This window comes from Myxocyprinus asiaticus, chromosome 18 (genome assembly GCF_019703515.2).
Source record: "Myxocyprinus asiaticus isolate MX2 ecotype Aquarium Trade chromosome 18, UBuf_Myxa_2, whole genome shotgun sequence".
Classification (NCBI taxonomy): domain Eukaryota; kingdom Metazoa; phylum Chordata; class Actinopteri; order Cypriniformes; family Catostomidae; genus Myxocyprinus; species Myxocyprinus asiaticus.
Genome location: NC_059361.1, coordinates 45038487 through 45044729, shown reverse-complemented (window position 1 = coordinate 45044729; position 6243 = coordinate 45038487). Strand labels below are relative to the sequence as shown.

The 6243-nt window shown below is 40.7% G+C and overlaps 1 non-coding gene across 1 annotated transcript; it reads right to left on the bottom strand.

The window, feature by feature from the left end:
• Nucleotides 1–5734: 5734 nt before the first annotated feature.
• LOC127456534 (U5 spliceosomal RNA) lies at nucleotides 5735–5848 on the bottom strand. The gene has a single exon (XR_007899857.1). It is a non-coding gene; the product is annotated as a U5 spliceosomal RNA (small nuclear RNA).
• Nucleotides 5849–6243: the final 395 nt, after the last annotated feature.

Below are 6243 nucleotides of genomic sequence, written 5' to 3'. Positions count from 1 at the left end.
GCAAGGTGGGCTCTTTCATATTTGAGATGAAGCACCTCACAGCTGGTTGGCCATATCATTGGGTGATTTCACAGAGTGCCTCAGTTCATCCATCACCGTTTTACAGATTGCCTTCTTATGGGTAAGGAAGGCTGGCAAAATGTTACCGAAATGCTGTGGTAGCATGTCCAACCTCTGAGGTTTATCAGCAAACCAGTATTTTTTGCATGCTTTACAGCATAGACGCGAAGCAAGGATGTAAAATTGCCCACTAGTACCAAGAATCACTTGGGGTCTTCTTACACCAGAGACGACAACATGAGGACTTGGACAGCTGTAAAGACAAGGCAGGATGTAATTGTTTCTAAGCCTTTCCATTAAACTGTGCTCTGATTTCCAGATGAAAAAGAGATGGAGCTGAAAGTATTTTGGTGGTGGCAGGCCTGTTTGTTTCTATAAGCTCAGGCTGAGGTGGATAATGCCACAAGGAGAACATAGTCATAAGGTGTCTTACTGGTCGTGATCCTGGCCAGAGCCCCATGGATTCCATCTGTTTTCATCCAGATTTTTGGATCGAAGGAGCAGTTCCAGTGGCTAATATCTTGAATGTGGCTGGACACAGGTGCCTCTGTGTGTGTGGGGGGTACTGGTGAAGATGCAGTAGGTTCTGACGGTGCAGCTAGTGGTGGTGCCGTGAGTACTGATTGCACAGCTGGTGGTGGTACAGTGGACAGTTGTACAGAGGCTTTACGCAGTGAGGAAGGCCTAGGCATAGGAGCTGCTGGTATGTGAGACTGGGGAGACTGTGGCAAACTGCATGGAACAAAGCAAATCAAGTTTTAAAAAATAAAACATGTAATGTATATGATTTGTCATTACTGCCTTGTCTATTTAGCTCAGTTAGAACTAGAATTGTTTAAGATTTAATTAACTAAAGTTGTTGTAATACTGTTCAACTTCACTCATTTAAGATGTGCAAACCATTTAAACAGTTATCACAAACTGATCCTCTTACCTGTCGAATTTGTACAGTTTTATATAACAGGTAAAGCAAAAAAACTTTCAAACAAACAGTCCACATACAACAACATTTATACAATTCATAAGTGCAATTACCCTCATCACCGGTACATTCAATCCTTAAGATTGGTTAGTAGAACAAAAGAACATTTTTAGAACAGGCAATAACACTGCCAAAAAAGGATAATTAATAAGGATAAAAGTAATGGAGGATAATTTTGTGGGTAATAAAATAAGCCTCCAAAACTGATGTGGAACATAACCTCTTGCTGTAGACATGACTGCACATCAAGTGGCCATAGGAGCTCCTGTACAATATATTGTTATTTGTAGCTTTACTACTGTAGTAAGTACAATTTAATGACAAAAGCAGATTGAACTACATCATTTGACACAGACATAATAAAAACGCAACCGCTTTGTTTACTTACTCAGCAGTGTAGGATATTTGGGTGGAGACAGACTCAGCATCATCCTCTCCAGTTACTCATCCTCATCCATAACTATGAAATGAAACAAATACATCAATAGACTGTAATACTGTATGATTATTCAAAAATGCTTTTAATTACCTGGATGACCAGAAGCAGGGCCTGAAAGAACAAGTGGCCTTGAAGTGGGGGTTGATAGTGAGGGTGGAGGGGCAAAAGTAAGCTGGCTTTTCTGCTTTAAAAGATACTGCAGCAAGCGGTGTATTTTACTTCCTGGAATGCATTTTTTTCCCCCATTATAAAAGGCTGCATACCCATCAGCCCTGGTATTCCAAATCTTCCTCCAAGTGTCTTGTGTTCGTGCACCAAATCCAACAATATTGTCATCCTCTGACAAAACTGGTACTGGATCTGGCCTTTCAGACAGATATCGCTGAAGATCCTCAATTTCCTTAAAGCTGCTTGAGTACTCAAGAAAAGGAAAGGAGCTATCCTTGCAAGGACCCTCTGGGTTAAACTGCCCAGCTTGTTCTTCCTCCTCAACCTTACTTGACAGGTACAAAGTGTAGCCAATATCATTCTCCAATAACCACCAAAAAGACTTGCCTTTGTACTTGCCAAACTGAAGAATGAATTCTCTTAACACCTCTTGCTTGTCTGAAACATCCCCTCCTCTCCATTATATAACAGCATGGGCATTGCTGCTGACAAGATTTTCTCCTTGTGGTGTTGACTTGTCCTGCAAGGAAGGATTGTCTTTTATCCTTCTTGCCTCTTCAGATGGATCTTGACGTAAATGGCCTGATGGGCCTTTCCTGAAGGATACTTTGATTCTCCCAGGGAAAAAAAATTGTTTTCTTCATGCTGTTGGCCTGAGAATTACCATTAGTAGATTAGAAAACTGAAATTAGAGGTACAAACCTTAAAACAGTGTAATAATAATTAATTAGAAGTAAAGCATATAGTTATGTATGGTGTTTTGTAAAGATTTTCACAATATCAAGTTTTGAATGGAGGCTTATATTAAGCATATCCACTGGATATGCTTAATATATGCCTAGATGTGTTAACCTACAGTACATTTGTTCAGAGTTTCATGAAATCAAGAATTCAAGATTAATGACCAAACATTTAACTTTACAAACTCAAATAGTAGCATAGTATATGTGCATGAGCATGGTTTACTGTGTGATTTAGGACTATTGTTGATCAAACAATAAATGCATTTAAATATGTGCAATAAATTCAATGTTTCTGTTAACTTTACATTTCAATAAAAACACAAGATAGTTATCCTTGTACTTTTTCAAATAAAATAAGGGGTGTAGTTTACCTGATCGGTTTGTCGCAACACTGAAGGGTGGTCTCGGAGCGTAGGTCATCTGGGGTGAAAAGATGTCTTGCAAAAAGAACCCCAAGAAAAGGGCAATTCCGTTAAAAATGTACAGTGCATCCGGAAAGTATTCACAGCGCTTCACTTTTTCCACATTTTGTTATGTTACAGCCTTATTCCAAAATGGATTAAATTCATTATTTTCCTCAATTCTACAAACAATACCCCATAATGACAACATGAAAGAAGTTTGTTTGAAATCTTTGCAAGTTTATTAAAAATAAAAATATCACATGTACATAAGTATTCACAGCCTTTGCTCAATACTTTGTTGAAGCACCTTTGGCACCAATTACAGCCTCAAGTCTTTTTGAGTATGATGCTACAAGCTTGGCACACCTATTTTTGGGCAATTTCTCCCATTCTTCTTTTCAGGATCGCTCAAGCTCCATCAGGTTGGATGGAGAGCGTCGGTGCACAGCTATTTTCAGATCTCTCCAGAGATGTTCAATTGGGTTCAAGTGTGGGCTCTGGCTGGGCCACTCAAGGACATTCACAGAGTTGTCCCGTAGCCACTCCTTTGTTATCTTGGCTGTGTGCTTAGGGTCATTGTCCTGTTGGAAGATGAACCTTCGCCCCAGTCTGAGGTCCAGAGTGCTCTGGAGCAGGTTTTCATCAAGGATGTCTCTGTACATTGCTGCATTCATCTTTCCCTTGATCCTGACTAGTCTCCCAGTTCCTGCTGCTGAAAAACATCCCCACAGCATGATGCTGCCACCACAATGCTTCACTGTAGGGATGGTATTGGCCAGGTGATGAGCACTGCCTGGTTTCCTCCAGACATGACTCTTGCCATTCAGGCCAAAGAGTTCAATCTTTGTTTCATCAGACCAGAGAATTTTGTTTCTCATGGTCTGAGAGTCCTCCAGGTGGGCTGTCATGTGCCTTTTACTGAGAAGTGGCTTCTGTCTGGCCACTCTACCATACAGGCCTGATTGGTGGAGTGCTGCAGAGATTCTTCTCTCTTCACAGAGAAACGCTGGAGCTCTGTCAGAGTGACCATCGGGTTCTTGGTCATCTCCCTGACTAAGGCCCTTCTCCCCCGATCGCTCAGTTTGGCCAGGCAGCCAGCTCTAGGAAGAGTCCTGGTGGTTCCAAACTTCTTCCATTTACGGATGATGGAGGCCACTGAGCTCATTGGGACCTTCAATGCTGCAGAAATTTTTCTGTACCCTTCCCCAGATCTATGCTTCGATACAATCCTGTCTCGGCAGTCTACAGACAATTCCTTGGACTTCATGGCTTGGTTTGTGCTCTGACATGCACTGTTAACTGTGGGACCTTATATAGACAGGTGTGTGTCTTTCCAAATCATGTCCAATCAACTGAATTTATCACAGGTGGACTCCAATCAAGTTGTAGAAACATCTCAAGGATGATCAGTGGAAACAGGATGCACCTGAGCTCAATTTTGAGTGTCATGGCAAAGGCTGTGAATACTTATGTACATGTGATTTTTTTTTATTTATTTATTTTTATATATATATAAATTTGCAAAGATTTCAGACAAACTCCTTTCACATTGTCATTATGGTGTATTGTTTGTAGAATTTTGAGGAAAATAATGAATTTAATCCATTTTGGAATAAGGCTGTAACATAACAAAATGTGGAAAAAGTGAAGCGCTGTGAATCCTTTCCGGATGCACTGTATTTAGTTGGAATGATTGCTTATACAATTCACTGTATATTTTTGTTTTATAAAGCTAAATAAATGGTCTTGTGAGCAATTTGGCTAAAAATAAACACGTGCCCTCTTTGTAAGTGCAGTGAATGATTGACAGCCGACTGTCCGCTCCTTATCTTTAAGACTTGCCCAAGAAAACTCGGAACAGTGCAGAGAAATCTACGTGTGGCCAAAAATATATCCCATCCATAGTGTTAAGCACTACCATAGAGAATGAATGGGAAAAGTTAAGGGAAGTTAAGCTTAACCATTTTCGGCTCCCGCGTGGAAGACTGGGGTTCGATTCCCCAACGGTGAGGTTGACATTTTGGGGCTTCCGAACAAAAGCTCGCACATTCTAAACGAGCTGTGTGTGCACCTTCAAGCGTCTTTAAAGATGTGTCTCCTGGATGCCTAACACTTTGCAGAGGTGCTTGGTTCTGTAAAGTGTTTCTCAAATTGTAAGCAATAGTATTCTTGCGAACAGGCAGGCTTTTGCACAAGTTGGCAATCGGCTCAGGCTATGAGTTAACAGCACATCCTCATTAGTATAGTGGACTGTGTCTTTGCCTGTTATGTGTTAGACTTGGGTTCTCTTCCCTGATGGCCAGTGTCTTTTTTTTTTAAGGTTGCTAAATAACTTGGATCACATAAACAAGGTACAAGTCTACTTTCAAGCTGCTGAAGAAATGAGCCACCCAGCTGCATTTCATTATAACAACAGCTTGATCCAAATGCAATGTGTTAACCAGGAATTGAACCCAGGTCAACTGTTTGTAAAGCAACTATGCTCACCACTATACCACAAATGTAAACAGATGGAGATGTTAGGCCATGTTTTACAAAAGTGCTCAAATATACAAAAGCAGGGGACAGGCCTGGATTAACTAAATACTAGTTTATACCCCAATTGAAAATGCGTGCCTGCTGTCTGTATCCAGCCTTATCCATCTTGTGGAAGAGAGTGCTCCATTTAATGCTAGACAGACCTTAAATATGTGCTGCTTACCAAAACTTTTAAGTTGTTAAACAACTTAAAAGTTACAGGCACAGATTCATTACCCAACTCCAAACAAAAACAAAATGAGTGTTTTTCATGCTTCATCTGCAGAACAATTATCCCCTTTGGTCAAGATCAAACAAAGGCCCAAACATAAGGTGATTCCACAGGCTATTCTGATGACCTGCTTGCAAATCCCATAAAGCACTCCGCCTTACAATCCCATGTTCATACTTATACTTAAGTTCATACTTATACCATACTTATACCAAAATACAGAAAACTCACAAAAGCTCCCCTCCACAGAAATCTTTAGTAAATGGCGAAATATGTATACGTAATGAAGAGAAGCTTGAGTTGTAAGTCTGACCCTTTGGGCCAGTACTCTACCACTACTGTCCCATAATGCTCCACAAGGGTAACCTCTGGTGCAGGCTCCTCCTGGATTGCTTTTTCTCAGTGGACCATTCCAACTGGGAGCATTTAAGGTAACAAAATCTCCTCTAAAAATGAAAACAATCCCAATCTGAGGGGATCTCACTGAAGCTGAGGTTAAGTAATAATGCCCCTAATGGAAAGCATAGCAAATATTAGTTGACTTCAGCACAATGTTTGATAGGGTACTGGAGTAAGGGGGTGAGGCAGCACAAGAAAGCTGTGCTTTGTGCGAGCATATTGTGACACATTAAAATCATTGCCATTTGTTCTTAAGAGTAAGACATGCAAAAACTGTATTGAAAAGGGCATGGCCCACA